This window comes from Triticum aestivum, chromosome 2D (genome assembly GCF_018294505.1).
Source record: "Triticum aestivum cultivar Chinese Spring chromosome 2D, IWGSC CS RefSeq v2.1, whole genome shotgun sequence".
Lineage (NCBI taxonomy): Eukaryota > Viridiplantae > Streptophyta > Magnoliopsida > Poales > Poaceae > Triticum > Triticum aestivum.
The window spans coordinates 39,504,480-39,530,486 of record NC_057799.1 but is presented as its reverse complement, the minus strand read 5'-3'; the positions used below and the strand labels follow the sequence as shown (position 1 = coordinate 39,530,486).

The 26,007-nt window shown below is 45.2% G+C and overlaps 1 pseudogene; it reads right to left on the bottom strand.

The window, feature by feature from the left end:
• Positions 1-941: 941 nt before the first annotated feature.
• Positions 942-20,678, bottom strand: LOC123048587 (putative G-type lectin S-receptor-like serine/threonine-protein kinase At1g61610; annotated as a pseudogene).
• Positions 20,679-26,007: the final 5,329 nt, after the last annotated feature.

The window sequence follows — 26,007 nt, the reverse complement described above, 5'->3', positions numbered from 1 at the left end:
GAGGAACCTGCCAAGGTTGGTACCTCAATCTGCTCTGAAGATGGACAAGTGGAAGATGGTGGCGACGACACATGTGAGTGCGTCGGACTGGATTGTGCCCCGGACCCGGTATGTGGCTCGGTTGGGGCTTCCAGCTTTAGATGTTAGGCTTAGGTGAGAGGCCTGGGTATGTGGCCCAGCTTGCACCCCTTCATCATATGGATAGGAGTAGCGGCATATGTTGCCAAGATGGCGGATTCAGGCATATTATTGTACTACTTTGTAAGGTCCTCGAGAATAATCAATAAAATGGCCGCATGCATCTCCCATATGCAGAGGCCGGGGGTCATCCTCCTTTTCTAAAAAAAAATATTTATTTCATTTTTTCCTTTTCTTCTATTTTATTTTTGCTTACTTATTTTTCTTTTTTGTAGGCTTACATGTTTTTGCCAATACCTGGTCCATTTTATGTACTTGTAAAAATACTCATACAATCGTTTTAACGGGCCTAAGTAAATTATTTTGGTGGTAATATTTTGTGTGTAAACTATTCAAGAACTTGAGGGGCCAACGATATATTTCTCACTTTTTGATATATTGTTTCTACGTTCAATACAACAGTCTACGCGAAAAACTAGGGGTGCAAGCGGCATCCCGCTTCTTCCCGTGGAACTCATCGGTTAGTTCATAATTTGCTCATCAATTTTCTAGATCTAAAAATACATTTGGACTACACTATTGTCCGCCAGCCCGTCCCACTTGGATCCCTTCCAAAAACCAGAATAGAGAATGCGTTCAAAGATGATGACTTCTAAACAACACATGATGTGTGAGGATTATATTGAGCCACACATCTTTCGGTAGTTTGCATTTTTTTCTTTTAAATGGTACATAGAGTGTGATACATACAAAGTTTTCTTTTGAGAGCATTTTGACATATGTAAAGCTAAAAATGCCTTATTTCATCGCCCATCTATTTCGCTAAGTGTACAACTATTTGTCGAAGTCTGAATATCATTTCTGATTTGCTCCATCTGAGCACCTTGTCGCGCAAAGTAGGCGGGGCAATTGGGGGTTGGAAGTGAAGTGCTTCCATTCTCTAGGACGAACACAATAGATGACATATGTGGTCTGTCATCTGGGTTCTCCTGGACACATAAGAGTGCTACATGAACGCAAAGCAAAACTTCATCTGGTGAAGAATTACCCATAATAGACGAGTCCGGCAAATCCCCAGTCTTTCCTTCGTTCCACATATTCCATGACTAGAACAAACAAGAAAATCATATCAACATTAAGTTTGTTTGTCAATGCTGCGGAGTTTTTAACTACTTAATTTCATAAATAAACTAGTGATAAATTTTGTGCATACTCACATAGACCGTGAGGCTTGGGAAGCCCATAGTTTGACTATTTGAGCTTCTCCTTATACCAGTCACAACCTCTAGTAGTAGCACGCCAAAGCTGTAGAGATCGGATTTCGTAGAGAAGACGCCTTCCATTGCATACTCAGGAGCCATGTATCCACTGCTTGATCATTTCAGTTATAAGAGTTGTCAGCTTGGAGTTGTATTTATTCAAAATTAATATGATTTTACACCTAATGGGTACTCACTATGTGAAGGAAATATGCCCTAGAGGCAATAATAAAGTTATTATTTATTTCCTTATATCATGATAAATGTTTATTATTCATGCTAGAATTGTATTAACCGGAAACATGATACATGTGTGAATACATAGACAAACAGAGTGTCACTAGTATGCCTCTACTTGACTAGCTCGTTGATCAAAGATGGTTATGTTTCCTAGCCATAGACAAAGAGTTGTCATTTGATTAACGGGATCACATCATTAGGAGAATGATGTGATTGACTTGACCCATTCTGTTAGCTTAGCACTTGATCGTTTATTATGTTGCTATTGCTTTCTTCATGACTTATACATGTTCCTATGACTATGAGATTATGCAACTCCCGTTTACCGGAGGAAGACTTTGTGTGCTACCAAACGTCACAACGTAACTGGGTGATTATAAAGGTACTCTACAGGTGTCTCCGAAGGTACTTGTTGGGTTGGCGTATTTCGAGATTAGGATTTGTCACTCCGATTGTCGGAGAGGTATCTCTGGGCCCACTCGGTAATGCACATCACTTAAGCCTTGCAAGCATTGCAACTAATGAGTTAGTTGAGGGATGATGTATTACGGAACGAGTAAAGAAACTTGCCGGTAACGAGATTGAACTAGGTATTGAGATACCGACGATCGAATCTCGGGCAAGTAACATACCGATGACAAAGGGAACAACGTATATTGTTATGCGGTTCGACCGATAAAGATCTTCGTAGAATATGTAGGAGCCAATATGGGCATCCAGGTTCCGCTATTGGTTATTGACCAGAGAAGTGTCTCGGTCATGTCTACATAGTTCTCGAACCCGTAGGGTCCGCACGCTTAACGTTCGTTGACGATATAGTATTTATGAGTTATGTATGTTGGTAACCGAATGTTGTTCGGAGTTCTGGATAAGATCATGGACATGACGAGGAACTCCAGAATGGTCCGGAGATAAAGTTTGATATATGGGATAATAGTGTTTGGTCTCCGAAAGGGTTCCGGAATTCACCGGAAGGGGTTCCGGATGTTTCCCGAAATGTTTGGGTACGAGAACACTTTATTTGGGCCAAAGGGGAAAGCCCACAAGGTTTTTGGAAAGCGCAAAAGGAAGTTTTGCGGACTCCAGGGGCCAGACGCCAGGGTCCCTCGTGTCTGGGTCCAGACGCCGGGAACCCTAGCGTCTGGCCCTGGAGTCCGAGAAGGACTCTTGCCTTTCGGGTGAAACCGACTTTGTGGAGGCCTTTACTCCAAGTTTCGACCCCAAGGCTCAACATATAAATAGAGGGGTAGGGCTAGCACCCAAGACACATCAAGAAACACCAAGCCGTGTGCCGGCTACCCCGTCCCCTCTAGTTTATCCTCCGACATAGTTTTCGTAGTGCTTAGGCAAAGCCCTGCGGAGATTGTTTCACCAACACCGTCACCACGCCGTCGTGCTGCCGGGAACTCATCTACTACTTCGCCCCTCTTGCTGGATCGAGAAGGCGAGGACGTCATCGAGCTGAACATGTGCTGAACGCGGAGGTGTCGTACGTTCGGTACTTGATCGGGACGGATCGTGAAGGTGTACGACTACATCAACCGCGTTGATAAACGCTTCCGCTTACGGTCTACGAGGGTACGTAGACAACACTCTCTCCTCTCGTTGCTATGCATGATCATGATCCTGCGTGTGCATAGAATTTTTTTTGAAATTACTACGTTCCCCAACAGTGGCATCTGAGCCAGGTTTTATGCGTTGATGTTATATACACGAGTAGAACACAAGTGAGTTGTGGGCGATACAAGTCATACTGCTTGCCAGCATGTCACACTTTAGTTTAGCGGTATTGTTGGATGAGGCGGCCCGGACCGACATTACGCGTACGGTTACGCGAGACTGGTTCTACCGACGTGCTTTGCACACAGGTGGCTGGCGGGTGTCAGTTTCTCCAACTTTAGTTGAACCGGGTGTGGCTACGCCCGGTCCTTGAGAAGGTTAAAACAGCACTAACTTGACGAACTATCGTTGTGGTTTTGATGCGTAGGTAAGAACGGTTCTTGCTCAGCCCGTAGCAGCCACGTAAAACTTGCAACAACAAAGTAGAGGACGTCTAACTTGTTTTTGCAGGGCATGTTGTGATGTGATATGGTCAAGGCATGATGCTATATTTTATTGTATGAGATGATCATGTTTTGTAACCGAGTTATCGGCAACTGGCAGGAGCCATATGGTAGTCGCTTTATTGTATGCAATGCAATCGCCCTGTAATTGCTTTACTTTATCACTAAGCGGTAGCGATAGTCGTAGAAGCAATAGTTGGCGAGACGACAACGATGCTACGATGGAGATCAAGGTGTCGCGTCGGTGACGATGGTGATCATGACGGTGCTTCGGAGATGGAGATCACAAGCACAAGATGATGATGGCCATATAATATCACTTATATTGATTGCATGTGATGTTTATCTTTTATGCATCTTATTTTGCTTTGATTGACGGTAGCATTATAAGATGATCTCTCACTAAATTTCAAGATAAAAGTGTTTTCCCTGAGTATGCACCGTTGCCAAAGTCCGTCGTGCCCAGACACCACGTGATGATCGGGTGTGATAAGCTCTACGTCCATCTACAACGGGTGCAAGCCAGTTTTGCACATGCAGAATACTCAGGTTAAACTTGACGAGCCTAGCATATGCAGATATGGCCTCGGAACACTGAGACCGAAAGGTCGAGCGTGAATCATATAGTAGATATGATCAACATAGTGATGTTCACCATTGAAAACTACTCCATTTCACTGTTGGGGAACGTAGCAATAATTCAAAATTTTCTACGCATCACCAAGATCAATCTATGGAGTCATCTAGCAACGAGAGAGAGGAGTGCATCTACATACCCTTGTAGATCGCGAGCGGAAGCGTTCAAGAGAACGGGGTTGATGGAGTCGTACTCGTCGTGATCCAAATCACCGATGATCCTAGCGCCGAACGGACGGCACCTCCGCGTTCAACACACGTACGGAGCAGCGATGTCTCCTCCTTCTTGATCCAGCAAGGGGGGAGGAGAGGTTGATGGAGATCCAGCAGCACGACGGCGTGGTGGTGGAAGTAGCGGGATCCCGGCAGGGCTTCGCCAAGCGCAAGCGGGGAGGTAGAGGTGTCACGGGAGGGAGAGGGAGGCGTCAGGGCTTAGGTGTTGCTGCCCTCCCTCCCCCCCCCCACTATATATAGGGCCAAGGGAGAGGGGGGGCGCAGCCTTGGCCCTTCCTCCAAGGAAGGGTGCGGCCAGGGAGGAGTCCATCCTCCCCAAGGCACCTCGGAGGTGCCTTCCCCCTTTAGGACTCTCCCTTTCCCTTATCTCTTGGCGCATGGGCCTCTTGGGGCTGGTGCCCTTGGCCCATATAGGCCAAGGCGCACACCCCTACAGCCCATGTGGCCCCCCGGGGCTGGTGGACCCCTTGGTGGACCCCCGGACCCCTTTCGGCACTCCCGGTACAATACCGATAAAGTGCGAAACTTTTCCGGCGACCAAAATAAGACTTCCCATATATAAATCTTTACCTCCGGACCATTCCGGAACTCCTCGTGACGTCCGGGATCTCATCCGGGACTCCGAACAACTTTCGGGTTACCGCATACTAATATCTCTACAACCCTAGCGTCACCGAACCTTAAGTGTGTAGACCCTACGGGTTCGGGAGACATGCAGACATGACCGAGACGACTCTCCGGTCAATAACCAACAGCGGGATCTGGATACCCATGTTGGCTCCCACATGCTCCTCGATGATCTCATCGGATGAACCACGATGTCGAGGATTCAATCAATCCCGTATACAATTCCCTTTGTCTACCGGTATGTACTTGCCCGAGATTCGATCGTCGGTATCCCGATACCTTGTTCAATCTCGTTACCGGCAAGTCTCTTTACTCGTTCCGTAACACATCATCCCGTGATCAACTCCTTGGTCACATTGTGCACATTATGATGATGTCCTACCGAGTGGGCCCAGAGATACCTCTCCGTTTACACGGAGTGACAAATCCCAGTCTCGATTCGTGCCAACCCAACAGACACTTTCGGAGATACCTGTAGTGCACCTTTATAGCCACCCAGTTACGTTGTGACGTTTGGTACACCCAAAGCATTCCTACGGTATCCGGGAGTTGCACAATCTCATGGTCTAAGGAAATGATACTTGACATTAGAAAAGCACTTAGCAAACGAACTACACGATCTTGTGCTAGGCTTAGGATTGGGTCTTGTCCATCACATCATTCTCCTAATGATGTGATCCCGTTATCAACGACATCCAATGTCCATGGTCAGGAAACCGTAACCATCTATTGATCAACGAGCTAGTCAACTAGAGGCTTACTAGGGACATGGTGTTGTCTATGTATCCACACATGTATCTGAGTTTCCTATCAATACAATTTTAGCATGGATAATAAACGATTATCATGAACAAGGAAATATAATAATAACCAATTTATTATTGCCTCTAGGGCATATTTCCAACAGTCTCCCACTTGCACTAGAGTCAATAATCTAGTTCACATCACCATGTGATTAACACTCACAGGTCACATCACCATGTGACTAACATCCAAAGAGTTTACTAGAGTCAACAATCTAGTTCACATCACTATGTGATTAACACTCAATGAGTTCTGGTTTGATCATGTTATGCTTGTGAGAGAGGTTGTAGTCAACGGGTCTGAACCTTTCAGATCCGTGTGTGCTTTACGAATATCTATGTCATCTTGTGGATGCTACCACGCGCTACTTGGAGCCATTTCAAATAACTGCTCTACTATACGAATCCGGTTTACTACTCAGAGTCATCCGGATTAGTGTCAAAGTTCGCATCGACGTAACCCTTTACGACGAACTCCTTTTCACCTCCATAATCGAGAAAATTCCTTAGTCCACTAGATACTAAGGATAAGTTCGACCGCTGTCATGTGATCCATTCCCGGATCACTATTGTACCCCTTGACCAACTCATGGCAAGGCACACTTCATGTGCGGTACACAGCATAGCATACTGTAGAGCCTACGTCTAAAGCATAGGGGACGACCTTCGTCCTTTCTCTCTCTTCTGCTGTGGTCAGGTCTTGAGTCTTACTCAATACTCACACCTTGTAACACAGCCAAGAACTCCTTCTTTGCTGATCTATTTTGAACTCTTTCAAAATCATGTCAAGGTGTGCGTTCTTTGAAAGTATCATCAGGCGTCTTGATCTATCTCTATAGATCTTGATGCCCAATATGTAAGCAGCTTTATCCAGGTCTTCCTTTGAAAAACTCCTTTCAAACAACCCTGGATGCTTTCCAGAAATCATTTCTGATCAACAATATGTTAACAACATATACTCATCAAAAATTCTATAGTGCTCCCACTCACTTCTTTGGAAATACAAGTTTCTCACAAACTTTGTATAAACCCAAAATCTTTGATCATCTCATCAAAGCGTACATTCCAACTCCGAGATGCTTACTCCAGTCCTTAGGAGGATTGCTGGAGCTTTGCATACTTGTTAGCATCTTTCAGGATTGACAAAACCTTCTGGTTGTATCACATACAACCTTTCCTCAAGAAAATCGTCGAGGAAACAATGTTTTGACATCCTATCTGCAAGATTTCATAAATAATGCAGTAACTGCTAATATAATTCCAACAGACTCTTTAGCATCGCTACGAGTGAGAAAGTCTCATCGCAGTCAACTCCTTGAACTTGTCGGAAAACATCTTAACGACAAGTCGAGCTTTCTTAATGGTGACACTTACCATCATTGTCTGTCTTCCTTTTAAAATCCATCTGCACCCAATAGCCTTACGACCATCAAGTATTTCTTCCAAAGTCTATACTTTGCTTTTATACATGGATCCTCTCTCGGATTTCATGGCCTCGAGCCATTCGTCGGAATCCGGGCCCACCATCGCTTCCCCATAGCTCGTAGGTTCATTGTTGTCTAGCAACATGACTTTCAAGACAGGATTATGTACCACTCTGAAGTAGTACGCATCCTTATCGACCTACGAGGTTTGGTAGTGACTTGATCCGAAGTTTCATGATCACTATCATAAGCTTCCACTTCAATTGGTGTAGGTGCCACAGGAACAACTTCCTGTGCCCTGCTACACACTAGTTGAAGTTGTGGTTCAATAACCTCATCAAGTCTCCACCATCCTCCCACTCAATTCTTTCGAGAGAAACTTTTCCTCGAGAAAGGACCTGTTAACTTCCAGATCTGAAACAGGAGGTATACCCAACTGTTTTGGGTATTCTATGAAGATGCATTTATCCGCTTTGGGTTCGAGCTTATCAGCCTGAAACTTTTTCACATAAGCATCGCAGCCCCAAACTTTTAAGAAACGACAACTTAGGTTTCTCTAAACGGTGTCGTCTCAACGGAATTGCGTGGTGCCCCTTTTAAAGTGAATGCGGTTGTCTCTAATGCCTAACCCATAAACGATAGTGTAATTCGATAAGAGACATCATGGTATGCACCATATCCAATAGGGTGCAGTTATGATGTTCGGACACACCATCACACTATGGTGCTCCAAGCGGTATTAGTCGTGAAACAATTTCCACAATTTCTTAATTGTGTGCCAAACTCGTAACTCAGATATCTCTATGATCATATCATAGACATTTTATCCTCTTGTCACGACGATCTTCCACTTCACTCTGAAATTACTTGAACCTTTCAATAATTCAGACTTGTGTTTCATCAAGTAAATACACTCAGCATCTACTCAAATCATCTGTGAAGTAAGAACATATCGATATCCACTGCGTGCCTCAGCACTCATTGGACTGCACACATCAAATGTATTACTTCCAACAAGTTGCTCTCTTGTTCCATCTTACTGAAAACGAGGCCTTTCAGTCATCTTGCCCATGTGGTATGATTTGCATGTCTCAAGTGATTCAAAATCAAGTGAGTCCAAACGATCCATCTGCATGGAGTTTCTTCATGCATATATACCAATAGACATGGTTTGCATGTCTCAATCCTTTCAAAAACGAGTGAGTCCAAAGATCCATCTACATGGAGCTTCTTCATGCGTTCTATACCAATATGACTCAAACAGCAGTGCCACAAGTATGTGGTACTATCATCACTATTTTATATCTTTTGGCACGAACATGTGTATCACTGCGATCGAGATTCATTTTAGGTGCAAGACCATTGAAGGTATTATTCAAATAAACAGAGTAACCATTATTCTCCTTAAATGAATAACCGTATTGCGATAAACATAATCCAATCATGTTTATGCTCAACGCAAACACCAAATAACAATTATTTAGGTTGAACACCAATCTCGATGGTAGAGGGAGCATGCGATGCTTGATAACATCAACCTTGGAAACACTTCCAACACATATCGTCATCTCACCTTTAGCTAGTCTCCGTTTATTCCGCAGCTTTTATTTCGAGTTACTAACACTTAGCAACCGAACCGATATCTAATACCCTGGTGCTGCTAGGAGTACTAGTAAAGTACACATTCATATAATGTATATCCAATATACATCTGTCGACCTTGCTTGCCTTCTCATCTACCAAGTATCTAGGGTAGTTCTGCTTCAGTGACCGTTCCCCTCATTACAGGAGCACTTAGTCTCGGGTTTGGGTTTAACCTTGGGATTCTTCACTAGAGCAGCAAATGATTTGTTGTTTCATGAAGTATCCCTTTTTGCCCTTGCCCTTCTTGAAACTAGTGGTTTTACTGACCATCAACAATTGATGCTCCTATTTGATTTCTACTTTTACGGTGTCAAACATCGCGAATAGCTCAAGGATCATCATATCTATCCCTGATATGTTATAGTTCATCACGAAGCTCTAATAGCTTGGTGGCAGTGACTATGGAGAACCATCACTATCTCATCTGGAAGATTAACTCCCACTCGATTCAAGCGATTGTGGTACTCAGACAATCTGAACACATGCTCAATGATTGAGCTTTTCTCCCTTAGTCTGCAGGCTTAAGAAACTTGTCAGAGGTCTCATACCTCTTGACGTGGGCACTAGTCTGAAATCCCAATTTCAGTCTTCGGAACATCTCATATGTTCTGCGACGTTTCAAAACGTCTTTGGTGCCACAATTCTAAACCGTTAGCATTACGCACTGAACTATCACGTAGTCATCAAAACGTGTATGTCAGATGTTTCGCAACATCTACAGACGACGCTGAGGTTCAGCACACCGAGCGGTGCATTAAGGACATAAGCCTTCTGTGCAGCAATGAGGACAATCCTCAGTTTACGGACCCAGTCCGCATAATTGCTACTATCAACTTTCAACTAAATTTTCTCTAGGAACATATCTTAAACAGTAGAACTAAAGCGTAAGCTATGACATAATTTGCAAAGACCTTTTGACTATGTTCATGATAATTAAGTTCATCTGATTATTAATGAACTCCCACTCAGATAGACATCCCTCTAGTCATCTAAGTGATACATGATCCGAGTCAAACTAGGCCGTGTCCGATCATCACGTGAGACGGACTAGTCATCATCGGTGAACATCTCCATGTTGATCGCATCTACTATACGACTCATGTTCGACCTTTCGATCTCTTGTGTTCCGAGGCCATGTCTGTACATGCTAGGCTCGTCAAGTCAACCTAAGTGTTTCGCATGTGTTCCGAGGCCATGTCTGTACATGCTAGGCTCGTCAACACCCGTTGTATTCGAACGTTAGAATCTATCACACCCGATCATCACGTGGTGCTTCGAAACAACGAACCTTCGCAACGGTGCACAGTTAGGGGGAACACGTCTCTTGAAATTTTAGTGAGGGATCATCTTATTTATGCTACCGTCGTTCTAAGCAAATAAGATGTAAACATGACAAACATCACATGCAAATCATAAAGTGACGTGATATGGCCAATATCATCTTGCGCCTTTGATCTCCATCTTTGAGGCGCGGCATGATCACCTTCGTCACCGGCATGACACCATGATCTCCATCATCATGATCTCCATCATCGTGTCTTCATGAAGTTGTCTCGCCAACTATTACTTCTACTACTATGGCTAACGGTTAGCAATAAAGTAAAGTAATTACATGGCGTTTTCATTGACACGCAGGTCATACAATAAATTAAGACAACTCCTATGGCTCCTGCCGGTTGTCATACTCATCGACATGCAAGTCGTGATTCCTATTACAAGAACATGATCAATCTCATACATCACATATATCATTCATCACATCCTTTTGGCCATATCACATCACATAGCATACCCTGCAAAAACAAGTTAGACGTCCTCTAATTGTTGTTGCATGTTTTACGTGGCTGCTATGGGTTTCTAGCAAGAACGTTTCTTACCTACGCAAAAGCCACAACGTGATATGCCAATTTCTATTTACCCTTCATAAGGACCCTTTTCATCGAATCCGATCCGACTAAAGTGGGAGAGACAGACACCCGCTAGCCACCTTATGCAACTAGTGCATGTCAGTCGGTGGAACCTGTCTCACGTAAGTGTACGTGTAAGGTCGGTCCGGGCCGCTTCATCCCACGATGCCGCCGAATCAAGATAAGACTAGTAACGGCAAGTAAATTGACAAATCGACGCCCACAACTACTTTGTGTTCTACTCGTGCATAGAAACTACGCATAGACCTAGCTCATGATGCCACTGTTGGGGAACGTAGCAATAATTCAAAATTTTCTACGCATCACCAAGATCAATCTATGGAGTCATCTAGCAACGAGAGAGGGAGTGCATCTACATACCCTTGTAGATCGCGAGCGGAAGCGTTCAAGAGAACGGGGTTGATGGAGTCGTACTCGTCGTGATCCAAATCACCGATGATCCTAGCGCCGAACGGACGGCACCTCCACGTTCAACACACGTACGGAGCAGCGACGTCTCCTCCTTCTTGATCCAGCAAGGGGGGAGGAGAGGTTGATGGAGATCCAGCAGCACGACGGCGTGGTGGTGGAAGTAGCGGGATCCCGGCAGGGCTTCGCCAAGCGCAAGCGGGGAGGAAGAGGTGTCACGGGAGGGAGAGGGAGGCGCCAGGGCTTAGATGTTGCTGCCCTCCCTCCCCCCCACTATATATAGGGCCAAGGGAGAGGGGGGCGCAGCCTTGGCCCTTCCTCCAAGGAAGGGTGCGGCCAGGGAGGAGTCCATCCTCCCCAAGGCACCTCGGAGGTGCCTTCCCCCTTTAGGACTCTCCCTTTCCCTTATCTCTTGGCGCATGGGCCTCTTGGGGCTGGTGCCCTTGGCCCATATAGGCCAAGGCGCACACCCCTACAGCCCATGTGGCCCCCCGGGGCTGGTGGACCCCCGGACCCCTTTCGGCACTCCCGGTACAATACCGATAAAGTGCGAAACTTTTCCGGCGACCAAAATAAGACTTCCCATATATAAATCTTTACCTCCGGACCATTCCGGAACTCCTCGTGACATCCGGGATCTCATCCGGGACTCCGAACAACTTTCGGGTTACCGCATACTAATATCTCTATAACCCTAGCGTCACCGAACCTTAAGTGTGTAGACCCTACGGGTTCGGGAGACATGCAGACATGACCGAGACGACTCTCCGGTCAATAACCAACAGCGGGATCTGGATACCCATGTTGGCTCCCACATGCTCCTCGATGATCTCATCGGATGAACCACGATGTCGAGGATTCAATCAATCCCGTATACAATTCCCTTTGTCTATCGGTATGTTACTTGCCCGAGATTCGATCGTCGGTATCCCGATACCTTGTTCAATCTCGTTACCGGCAAGTCTCTTTACTCGTTCCGTAACACATCATCCCGTGATCAACTCCTTGGTCACATTGTGCACATTATGATGATGTCCTACCGAGTGGGCCCAGAGATACCTCTCCGTTTACACGGAGTGACAAATCCCAGTCTCGATTCGTGCCAACCCAACAGACACTTTCGGAGATACCTGTAGTGCACCTTTATAGCCACCCAGTTACGTTGTGACGTTTGGTACACCCAAAGCATTCCTACGGTATCCGGGAGTTGCACAATCTCATGGTCTAAGGAAATGATACTTGACATTAGAAAAGCACTTAGCAAACGAACTACACGATCTTGTGCTAGGCTTAGGATTGGGTCTTGTCCATCACATCATTCTCCTAATGATGTGATCCCGTTATCAACGACATCCAATGTCCATGGTCAGGAAACCGTAACCATCTATTGATCAACGAGCTAGTCAACTAGACGCTTACTAGGGACATGGTGTTGTCTATGTATCCACACATGTATCTGAGTTTCCTATCAATACAATTTTAGCATGGATAATAAACGATTATCATGAACAAGAAAATATAATAATAACCAATTTATTATTGCCTCTAGGGCATATTTACAACATTCACGTGATGATCGGTTATGGTTTAGTTGATTTGGATCACGTGATCACTTAGATGATTAGAGGGATATCTATCTAAGTGGGAGTTCTTAAGTAATATGATTAATTGAACTTAAATTTATCATGAACTTAGTACCTGATAGTATTTTGCATGTCTATGTTTGTTGTAGAAAGATGGCTCGTGTTGTTGTTCCGTTTAATTTTAATGCGTTCCTTGAGAAAGCAAAGTTGAAAGATGATGGTAGCAATTACACGGACTGGGTCCGTAACTTGAGGATTATCCTCATTGCTGCACAGAAGAATTACGTCCTGGAAGCACCGCTAGGTGCCAAACCTGCTGCAGGAGCAACACCAGATGTTATGAACGTCTGGCAGAGCAAAGCTGATGACTACTCAATAGTTCAGTGTGACATGCTTTACGGCTTAGAACCGGGACTTCAACGACGTTTTGAACATCATGGAGCATATGAGATGTTCCAGGAGTTGAAGTTAATATTTCAAGCAAATGACCGGATTGAGAGATATGAAGTCTCCAATAAGTTCTACAGCTGCAAGATGGAGGAGAATAGTTCTGTCAGTGAGCATATACTCAGAATGTCTGGGTATAACAATCACTTGATTCAACTGGGAGTTAATCTTTCGGATGATAGCATCATTGACAGAATTCTTCAATCACTGCCACCAAATTACAAGAGCTTCATGATGAACTATAACATGCAAGGGATGGATAAGACGATTCCCGAGCTCTTCGCAATGCTAAAGGCTGCGGAGGTAGAAATCAAGACGGAGCATCAAGTGTTGATGGTCAATAAGACCGCCAGTTTCAACAAAAAGGGCAAAGGGAAGAAGAAGGGGAACTTCAAGAAGAACAGCAAACAAGTTGCTTCTCAAGAGAAGAAACCCAAGTCTGGACCTAAGCCTGAGACTGAGTGCTTCTACTACAAGCAGACTGGTCACTGGAAGCGGAACTGCCCCAAGTATTTGGCGGATAAGAAGGATGGCAAGGTGAACAAAGGTATATGTGATATACATGTTATTGATGTGTACCTTACCAGAGCTCGCAGTAGCATCTGGGTATTTGATACTGGTTCTGTTGCTAATATTTGCAACTCAAAACAGGGACTACGGATTAAGCGAACACTGGCTAAGGACGAGGTGACGATGCGCGTGGGAAATGGTTCCAAAGTCGATGTGATCGTCGTCGGCATGCTACCTCTACATCTACCTTCGGGATTAGTTTTAGACCTAAATAATTGTTATTTGGTGCCAGCGTTGAGCATGAACATTATATCTGGATCTTGTTTGATGCGAGACGGTTATTCATTTAAATCTGATAATAATGGTTGTTCTATTTATATAAGTAATATCTTTTATGGTCATGCACCCTTGAAGAGTGGTCTATTTTTGATGAATCTCGATAGTAGTAATACACATATTCATAATGTTGAAGCCAAAAGATGCAAAGTTGATAATGATAGTGCAACTTATTTGTGGCACTGCCGTTTGGGTCATATTGGTGTAAAGCGCATGAAGAAACTCCATACTGATGGACTTTTTGAATCACTTGATTATGAATCACTTGGTACATAGACAAACAGAGTGTCACTAGTATGCCTCTACTTGACTAGCTCGTTGATCAAAGATGGTTATGTTTCCTAGCCATAGACAAAGAGTTGTCATTTGATTAACGGGATCACATCATTAGGAGAATGATGTGATTGACTTGACCCATTCCGTTAGCTTAGCACTTGATCGTTTAGTATGTTGCTATTGCTTTCTTCATGACTTATACATGTTCCTATGACTATGAGATTATGCAACTCCCGTTTACCGGAGGAACACTTTGTGTGCTACCAAACGTCACAACGTAACTGGGTGATTATAAAGGTGTTCTACAGGTGTCTCTGAAGGTACTTGTTGGGTTGGCGTATTTCGAGATTAGGATTTGTCACTCCGATTGTCGGAGAGGTATCTCTGGGCCCACTCAGTAATGCACATCACTTAAGCCTTGCAAGCATTGCAACTAGTGAGTTAGTTGGGATGATGTATTACGGAACGAGTAAAGAGACTTGCCGGTAACGAGATTGAACTAGGTATTGAGATACCGACGATCGAACCTCGGGCAAGTAACATACCGATGACAAAGGGAACAACGTATATTGTTATGCGGTTCGACCGATAAAGATCTTCGTAGAATATGTAGGAGCCAATATGGGCATCCAGGTTCCGCTATTGGTTATTGACCAGAGAAGTGTCTCGGTCATGTCTACATAGTTCTCGAACCCGTAGGGTCCGCACGCTTAACGTTCGTTGACGATATAGTATTTATGAGTTATGTATGTTGGTAACCGAATGTTGTTCGGAGTTCCGGATAAGATCATGGACATGACGAGGAACTCCAGAATGGTCCGGAGATAAAGTTTGATATATGGGATAATAGTGTTTGGTCTCCGAAAGGGTTCCGGAATTCACCGGAAGGGGTTCCGGATGTTTCCCGAAATGTTTGGGTACGAGAACACTTTATTTGGGCCAAAGGGGAAAGCCCACAAGGTCTTTGGAAAGCGCAAAAGGAAGTTTTGCGGACTCCAGGGGCCAGACGCCAGGGTCCCTCGTGTCTGGGTCCAGACGCCGGGAACCCTGGCGTCTGGCCCTGGAGTCCGAGAAGGACTCTTGCCTTTCGGGTGAAACCGACTTTGTGGAGGCCTTTACTCCAAGTTTCGACCCCAAGGCTCAACATATAAATAGAGGGGTAGGGCTAGCACCCAAGACACATCAAGAAACACCAAGCCGTGTGCCGGCTACCCCGTCCCCTCTAGTTTATCCTCCGACATAGTTTTCGTAGTGCTTAGGCGAAGCCCTGCGAAGATTGTTTCACCAACACCGTCACCACGCCGTCGTGCTGCCGGGAACTCATCTACTACTTCGCCCCTCTTGCTGGATCGAGAAGGCGAGGACGTCATCGAGCTGAACATGTGCTGAACGCGGAGGTGTCGTACGTTCGGTACTTGATCGGGACGGATCGTGAAGGTGTACGACTACATCAACCGCGTTGATAAACGCTTCCGCTTACGGTCTACGAGGGTACGTAGACAACACTCTTCCCTCTCGTTGCTATGCATCATCATGATCATGCGTGTGCGTAGGAAATTTTTTGAAATTACTACGTTCCCCAACACGATGTTCCGACAACACGCTGGGTATTTGCACTTTCTTGGTTATCAACAAAGATCCTAGCCATACCAAAGTCTGCTATCTTAGGCTTCATCTCTGCATCTAGCAAAACATTTCCAGCTTTAAGATCTCTATGAATTATCGTCAGTCTTGAATCTTGGAGGAGGTAGAGAAGTCCCTTAGCGACTCCTTTTATTATATTAAACCGTAGTGTCCAATCCAACAACAATTTTCTTGAATCATCTGTAAATAGAAGGAACCAAATAAGAAGAAATGTGTTCTAGCATCTTAAGGCATTTTTTTGTTGCAAGAATACAAACCAAAAATTGTGGCATCTAAGCTCTTGTTAGGTAGATACTCATAAATCAGTAGCTTTTCTCCTCCCTCTGCACAACATCCAAGAAGACGAACCAAGTTTCTATGTTGTAATTTGGCTATTAGAATTACTTCATTCTTGAATTCCTTTGTTCCTTGTTGAGAAGCCTTACTTAGCCTCTTCACGGCAACTGCTTGACCACCTAATATTCCCTAGAGATATGCAATGAAAATCTTAGTTTAATTTGAGCTTGACATATGGAACAAATTATATCTCCTATTTAGACGAATAACATGAAACTGCATATTCATGAGGTACCTTATAAACTTTGCCAAACCCTCCTCGTCCGATCATGCATGTTTCGGAGAAATTGCATGTTGCGAGGGAAATTTGTTCGAATCTAAAAGATGGAAATGCATGATCATGGGTAGGGTTTTCTTCCCCATGTTGATCGGTGGTACTCATATCATCCAACATAGTACTCATGTGCTTTCTCCATCTTTTGTTTTTACCTGTTCGCACAATGTTATTGTCATCACAATGATACTAGGTTTCCCATCCAACAAGCATAATAGAGGCATGGAAAACGAACAAAACATATTTCATCTGATCCGTAGAATCCTTTATAGTATAATATAACTAAGTAGTTGACCCCACGACCATGCTACTATGCACTAGTAGAAAAAGGGACTTTTGGCCCGGTTGGTAAGGGGTTACTAATGCCTCCCCCTGTAGTCCCGGTTCTTACACGAACCGGGACTAAAGGCCGTGGCCACGTGGCGCTCCACCTTTAGTCCCGGTTGGTAACACCAACCGAGACTAAAGGAAATTTTATGATTTTTTTTGAATTTTTTATTTTATTTTTTTGATTTTATTTTTCAAATTTCTGAATTATTTTAACCTCTAATCACCACCCCTCATCACTACTCAATTTATCCTCTAATCTCTAATCACCCCTCATCATTCCAAATCATCTAACTTCCCGGACGGTCACCCATCCTCTTACTACTCCAGCCTGAGCACGCTTAACTTCTGGGTTCTATTCTCCCTCGTTTCCAAGTCTGCACTTGTTGTTTTCCTAACAATAGTAAGATGTCAATCCTATTAACCCTCAGGAATTTAGCTTGAGCATGAAGTGACACATTTCACTGTTTGAGTTTGAAACTACTGTTTTAAAAAACAATAATTATTTAGTAACACTAATATTTCTTGAATAATTAGTTTGACCATTGTTTGACCACAGTTTGACCAGATTTGACCAAAATTCAAAAAACCTGAAATAATTATTTAGTAACATTAATATTCTAGAATAATTAGTTTGACCATTGTTTGACCACAGTTTAACCAGATTTGACCAAAATTCACAAAAACTGAAATAATTATTTAGTAACACTAATATTCTAGAATAATTAGTTTGACCATTGTTTGACCACAGTTTGACCAGATTTGACCACATTTTTTCCAAAAAAAAATCGAAACCAATTTTTTTTCTGTTACTAGTGACCACTAGTAAGTTTGAAATTTTTGGAATTTTTTTGCCTCTAGATCTTAAAAGCCCCATAACTTTTTTGTTAGGTTTTTAAGGATTTTGAAAATGTTTAACGGGGTTTCCTCGGTTAAAATTGGATGTAACTTTTCGAGTAGATGATTTTTCATATAAAAAGAATTAATCCGAGTTCGTATGCAAAAGTTATGCCCATTTTACAAATTCCAGACAGATTTTGCAAATAAAGTCGAAATTCATATTTGTAAATTTTCCCAACAACTAGACCACATTTCACATGGGAAACTTATTTTATTTTATTTTTTGACATTTCCATCATTTTCTTTTGTTTTTTTTTAACTTAAAAGGCGGTCCCGAGGGGTAGAGTTTGAAAATTGGACCTTTAGTACCGGTTCGTGCCATGAACCGGTACTAATGCCTCAAAGCCCATTAGTACCGGTTGGTGCCACCAACCGGTACTAATGGGCATCGCACCCTTTAGTCCCGGTTCGTGGCACCAACCGGGACTAAAGGGCCCAGGTGAACCGGGACTAATGCCTCAGCCGCACGAACCGGGACCAATGCTCACATTATGTTTGCTAGTGTTTGTTAACTTTTCCTCTATGAACTCACAAAGCATAAGCAAACAACCCACAAGGCATATGTGCCACCCATGGCAAAATGGCGTACCAAACAAAACGGCTATCTCTTATATCATATGCATGTATCTCTATACACCACGCCGAGTACTTCTATACCAGTGATTACTTGAGCATAATTAAGAAGCGACAACCTCTATGACCAACTGTGTAGTGTAGCCCGTTACAGTTACCGTTACATCTCTCCCACGATTTCTAAACCGCGGAACCATCTAAATGTTTTTGTTTGCTGTAATCTTACATATTTTAGTTGTTTAGGCATATTATTGTAGTAGACAATGAACTCACAGTTCATACGGTCAAATGGACATTCTCATAAGATGGTAAAATATGACTTCCTCCTAATGACATGGAAATAAACATACCTTTGTATATTAACCATGCAAGGGAGAAGCTTATGAGTATCAGAACACAAATACTGCCTAAAACTGATAGTAAAATCCTTGTTTTATTGCTCTTTGTCCTTTTACCTATGCAATACATACATATAACATAAGAGAAATAATACAAATGAATAATATAATAGAAAAGATTAGCAAAGATAAAACCAATAGTAGAGACATGAAGAACAAAAAAAAAAATCAGTAGGATATATAAAGAAGGAGAAATTAATAACAAAACTAGTACTCCCACCCATCCAAAATAAGTTCAAAACTGTGACACTTATTTTGGACCGGACGGGAGCAGTAGAAAGCAGGATATTGAGGTTTGGTACCAGCTGCAGCATCAAGGCCCGCAAGACGGAGATAAAGTGTGTCGCTACCAAGCACCGTGCCAATCTTCCCCGTGTCGACCAACTCTCCAGCCCACACCAAGCACATCGTCCTGCCTCTTCCGGTCCTTCCGCTGCTTAAGTCGGCATAGGCACATGCCATGCAGGAGCAGTTGCGGCTGCACTCCGCCGTGCACTCATCGAATGTATTTATATCATTGCCGCCGACGAGCGCAAACTTGTCTGGGGACATCATCCCTGGCAATGCTAAGAAGCCATCGCCACACCCTCGCAGCTGCTCCTTCCGCCGACACCCCGCTGAGAAATTTCCGCCAACCCATTCATGCTCGCTCGCCGGCTCGAAGCCGTCAAGGCACTTGCATATGGACACAGGCGATTCCGTGTCATCACAGTAGCCATAGGTGCCGCAGTAGCCATAGCGGTTGCATTCACGGGACGGCCACTTCCCAAGGACTACCCACGCCGATGTGTTGCGGCTCCAGCTCTGGATTTGGAACTCACCGGAGTGGGTGAGCACTAGTTATAGTGAGCACATACCTGGTGTTAGGGGCGCCGTCGGAGAGGCTGTAGGTGACGTAGATCTCGTCGTCGTTGTCGACGACAGCCTGGTAGATGACGAGCTCCGTGCTAATGTTCCCCGTCAGGTAGTCGCCACTAACCGAGTACCCCGTCCACGGGGCACTGCGGGCCACTGGCTGCTCCCCATCCCAGAGGAATAGTTGGAGGAACGTGACCGGGTCAGCGCCGTAGGAGAAGCGCCCCGGCGAGGGGTCGTCGGGGCCCTTCCAGATACCAGGCGTTCGTCCCTGCCGCCATGCGTGTTGTACTTTATCCCGAGCTTCATCCCAGGAAGGAATGTGTCGGTTTGGTGGTCGAACCTCTGCCATAGAACGGTGCCGTTTGACGACCGAACCACAAGGTTGCCGGTGTTCAGAAGCACTGCCGTCGGGGGAGACGAGCCTGAGGCAGCGGCTCCCACGTTGGCTGTTGCCCAAACGACATGGCTGCCATCGTCACCGTCGGATAGGACGAGATTGGAGGTGTTGTTGAGGGAGAAGGTCGGGGGTGCTGAGGGTGCGGTGTTGATGGCCGGAGTTTCTCGGTCGGCGATCCACCGATGGTGAGACCAGGAATGTTGTTGTACCATATGCCAAAGTATAGCTTGGCCGGAGTGGGGTTGGAGGGGGCGAAGAAGCCCAAGGCAAAAGCACCACCATCGGAGACGATTGTGGAGCCAGGAGAGAGTGGCTCGCCGGGGACAAGCCGGTCGTCGGATGCGCTCAACGGCAGGAAGATCAGAAGTATCAGCACCGCGGCGCCTCTGCAGCAGGGGGGAGCAGCCCGATCCATCGGTCGATCAGGCCAAACCAAAAAAGTTAGTACTAACTATGGACTAGGTAGCCAACTGGTGCTGCTAGCTGGGAGCATGGTTTTCAATTTCAGTTTCAACAAAATTTCAGCACCAACTGAAATCACTGAAATTCAGTGAAATTCCGTGATTTCAGTTTGCATTTCAGCCAAAAAGCCGAAATATTCATTTGAATTTAATTAAAAATTTGAAATTTTCGAAAAATATTTTGAAAAATATTTGATTTCCTATATACTACTGAATTTGCTGAAATATTTTGACCGAAACGTAATATTTCAGTGTCTACTGAAATTCAGTGAATTTCAGTGAAATCTCACTGAAAGTGGAAACCATGGCTGGGAGTACTTCTATTACCAAGCCTTGGTCTAGAAGACTAGAAGAAAAACCATGCTTTGACGAACGACCCGTTCCCGCATCCCCCACATGTTTGATCACGTAACCATATGATTAACTAATGCAGTTTCTGGAATCCTGGTACAATTGCCTGCTTCCGAGTAGTTGAGGGTGTGTTGGAGTTCACATGTCAGCTGTCGAGTATGAATCGGAATGACTAGATAGACTAGTGACCGGAATATTCGAAAATTGCTCGGCGCGGACGAGCTCGCGCGCTCTCTGCAACGAGAGGCGTTCGTTCCCCTGGAGATGCGGGATTTCCGTTGTGGTGCAGCTGGCGGTTGAGGCGAGTTAATGTATGTACGAGACGGGCAAGAGACGCCGTGGGAGACGGTGTTGGGGCCGACGTCAGAGGGGTTTGACGATGATCTTGTAACGGGCGGCCCAACAGATGTATTTTACTCCCTCCGTCTAGGTGTGTAAGTCATCTTACGAAAACCAAATAATCCCAAAACACTTAGGCGCGGTGCATTAACTCTCATCTCGTTTCTTGTTTTGTGACATATCAACCAATAAGAGATGTGGGTCATGCATGCTTTAAATGATTTGAGACTACCAAACACGACATGCATTGGTTAGTTCGTTGCATGCATTGTTATTAATTAGCAAAAACACATTAAGTTCTCTCGTTTTCCCCTCCACTTTGGTCACGGTGCGCAACGTAAGATGACTTACACACCTAGACGGAGTACCCAGCCCACGGATTCTTGTTGGTCTGGTCCCCATTCGATCCTCAAATCGAGAGAAGAAACCCTAGCTGCCCCGCAGTGTTTCCTTTAGTACATCACAAATCGAAGAAGAGAGAAAAATTAGGTTGCAAAGATGGCAGATCCAGGTGCTGACCCAGTTGCTCTGCCGATCGTGCCTTGTCCGGACTGCGGCAGGAACGTGGTCACCTACATAGCGCGGCGCGGGCAGAACGCCGGCCAGCGATTCTACAAGTGCCGGAATCACAACGTAAGTATAGTTTATTGGATTGGATTTCGGAGTTCTTTTCTGATGTTTCTTCTTGGTCAGTTTCTCACGAGGTATGCTTTCTCGTGAATCCGTGGCAGCCATCAGGGGTGGATGCGATTTCTACAGATGGGAGGAAGCCTACGCGGCGCATGTTGCGACTTTTGGAGGAGCAGCACATCCAGTGTGGCAAATCGGGGCAGGTCAGATGCAGGGCGGGCAGGCGGCTGGAGCTCAAGTTGTGCAGGCGCCGCAGGTTCATCCGGTTCAGCAAAACGGAGCGCCGGAGGCGTCGCAGGCTGCATCCTTTGCAAGTACAGTCGCAGGATACATGCTGGCAGCGGCTCCAGTTGCGGGTCGTCAGGGTGCCAAAGTCGACGATGCTGCATCCATAAATTTGGTGGTCTCCGTAACAAATTTAGTGATTGGCGTGGCCATTCTCATGTTGCTGGTGGCGGATGTTATCCTGCGTGTGCTGAATTAGGTTCTGTGGTGGAGATGACAGCGAGAGTTGCTGGGAGTAGTGTTAAGTGCTATGTAAATTAAGCTGCTAAGTACGTTTTAGGTGGTCAAAGTGTGGTGGTCAGTACTAAGTGACGCTGTACCCGTGTAGCGCCAATGCTGGTGTAGCTGGAGACAGTTTTGGAGGTGGAAATGTACTGCTGATGGTGTACTAGTGTCATCCAAATATTATGAATGAAATGGTTTCATGTTTACATGCAGTAAAACCTGTAGCTAGTAGTTTTTCGCTTTTTTAGTTCAAGCATCGCTGATTGGATTATAGGCGACAAAGTGCAGTAAGGGGCATTCTTTGCTGAAGGTGAAGACGCCTGTTTTTCAAAGCTGGTGTGCATGTCTGAATACAAGAGATGGCTTGTATCTGAGACTGGATTCGGTGGAATTCTGAATTTGCCGATGATTGCAAGGTTGGAGCTGAAAATGAGTGTTTGGGTCATGAGGAAGGTAAATGCTCGGTGTCGTGTAATTGAAATAGACGATAAGAAGATGATTGCTTTCACAGCCGAGGATTTCCACAAGGTTTTTGGCATCCCATGTGGGAACCGAGATGTGTGTGGTAGGGATGCACAAATTGCTGCTCCGGCAATCCATTTCATCAAGTGTACAATTGGCATGGATAGTTCAGTTGCTCAGAATTTGAAAGCGGCTGAAAGCTTTATAAACAGAGAGCTTTCCGAGAATTCTAGTAAGATGGAGAAGGATTGCTTTCAGATCGTTTTCGTAATTTTTGTGATGGGATATCTGGTAGCACCGTGCACTATACCTGGCCATACCTCGGGCCGGGCCGGGCTTCGGGCTGGGCCTAGCCAAGCCCGACGCAAGAAACCCAGGCCCGAGCCCGGCCGTCGGGCCGGTTTTCTGGGCCCAAGCCCGGTCCGAACACGTAAAAGCTCGTCAGGCTTTGGGCCGGCCCGGCCCGTTCTTCAGGAAAACGCGAAAACGATGGGCCCAGGCCCGGCCCGGCCCAGTCTTCGGGCTCAAATCTAGGCCCGAGCCCAGCCCGGGAGCGGCGTCGGGCCGGGCCGGGTCGGGCTTTTTTGGGCCGGGTCGGGCCGGGCTGCCCATGGCCAGGACTACCGTGCACAAAGTATTACACGATGACGATTGATTTCTGGGGTGCTCTAGCTAACCCGGAATTGATAGCGCAATTCAGTTGGTGTGAATATGCTATCTAGAAGCTGATGGCAGCAGTATCGAAGTTGCAGAGTGATTATCAAAGTAAAGCAGCAACGGTTCATTTGTTCGCCTGCCACTTCTGTTTCCAGGTGTGCAGAGTGTTTATAGTTATTCTACATTGTCATCTTGTCATCCGATGTTTTTTTTGTGGAAGTTTGTTGGTGAATTTTTTTTGTTTCTTGCACTCTATGATTTGGACCCAGAGTTGGGTACCCATTTACCCATTAGAAGAACGGCATCTGAGTTTCAAAAAAAAAAGAACGGCGTCTGCGTAACGGGCGTGGATGACGGCGGTTGTTACGTGACGCTCTGACAATCCTGTACTAACGGAACACCACCATGCTGGGCCGCTATATCCCGGTTAATTTGGACGGCTCCGCACCTGTACTCACCGTGTACGCACACGATAGCATTCAATACAATACGCTACGTGTCAGCGAGTCGTTCATCCACCTAGCGGGAGCGCATGAGCCCGTCCATACCGTCGCCGCTCTCCCGGAATATTAACCTATTCTAGCGAGGCTGTAATTTGCCCGGTAATTTATAGCGACTATTGACTGAAACTCAGTCAGAGGCTACCGGTGCTGGATTTTTCAAACGAGGCCTCGAGCCTCTAGATCTCCTCCTTCACCCGCCTCCCTCCTCCAGCCCCTCCCATCCCTCCCGTTGCTCCCATGTCATGTACACCTGATAACCATGTCTAGTGACCGCATATTGTTCCAAAGAGAATCTTACAATCTCATGTATGATAGCAAAAGCATGGAAGGTTTTAGGCATGAGGCTATCATGCATGACTTGACATATCATCATCCGGACTCAAACACACATGTTAAGTACCCAAAAGAAAGTGTATATAGCTACAATTTAATCGCTTGCGTCCAAGCCGGGTGACAATCTAGTTACTCGGTACTCCCTCCGCCCGCGAATAAGTGTACTTCTAGCTTTTGTCTTAGGTCAAAGTTTTAAAACTTTGACCAACTTTATAGGGAAAAGTACTAGCATTTATGACACTAAATTAATATCACTAGGTCTATTTTGAAATGTACTTTTATAATGTACCAATTTTGTGTCATATATGTTATTACTCTTTTGTATATAGTTGGTCAAAATTTCAAAACTTTGACTTAACACAAAAGCTAGAAGTACACTTATTCACGGACGGAGGGAGTAGAAAACAATGTGCAATTGCATTTGCATAACAAAGAAATATAAGATATGGTGAGGAAAAAATAACAAGTGCTAATGGTGCATCACTTTTGTGTTGTATTCTTTTCTTTTTTCCATTTGTTTCCATAGAAGATGTTCTACTAGTATTTATTGTTTTTGGTCGCTTGTCATTATTAGTGGTACTATCTCCCGAGTCCTTCCATGGGCGATAGTAGTCCGGCCCGAGCTACATGTCATAGACCATGCCGGCCAAATCGGACGGGGCTGCCACGGTCGCAGGCGCACTGCCGCTGAGGATGTTGCCGCGTGCAACACCATGAAGCCACCTCGATCAGGTCATTTGGCCCACCTTCTCCCGCGGTATCATACAACCCAGCAGGGTCAGGCATACGCGCGTCCCATATCTCTTACCGTTTAATTCTCCACCACTCATCATCTTATTTCTTATTTTCTTACTCGTTTTCTCCTTACCGTGTGCCCTTCTCTTTTAAATTGTTACTATTCCGCTGCAACACGCGGGGTATTGTCTAGTTATCAAGGCTCACCAGTGGTAAGCACTTACCACTTGCGAACCTGGAATTTTGTTTGCCACTGGTAAGTTTTCAAGTTACCAGTGACGAGCAATATATGTGCATGTCCCTGATGAGCCGGTGGCTATATCATTTTGGCAGTAGCTGAAGAACTTGCTTTTTTATTTAATACAAGGAAAACACCGAGAGAAAAGTTAAAGTCCGAGACTTCCTTGCGATGGAGATCGCCCCTCCCATCCTCAAGCGGATCACCAAGCTCATCCGAGACTTCCTTTGGTTTGGACGGCGGGATGTCAATGGAGGCTGTTGTCCAGTCTCCTGGGCCCGTGTCTGCCGCCCTCTAGCCTATGGCGGGCTAGCCATTCGCGACATCCAGCGCAGCGGCGTGTCGCTGCGAACCCGGTGGCTTTGGCTTCAAGCCAGTGACCAGGAGCGCCCGTGGAAACACCTACACCTCCCGCACGACCGCGAGACCTTGGAATTCTTTCGCGCTTCCACCACATGGACCCTTGGCGACGGAAACACTTGCCGTTTTGGTCTGATCATTGGCTCAACGGCCATTCCATCACGG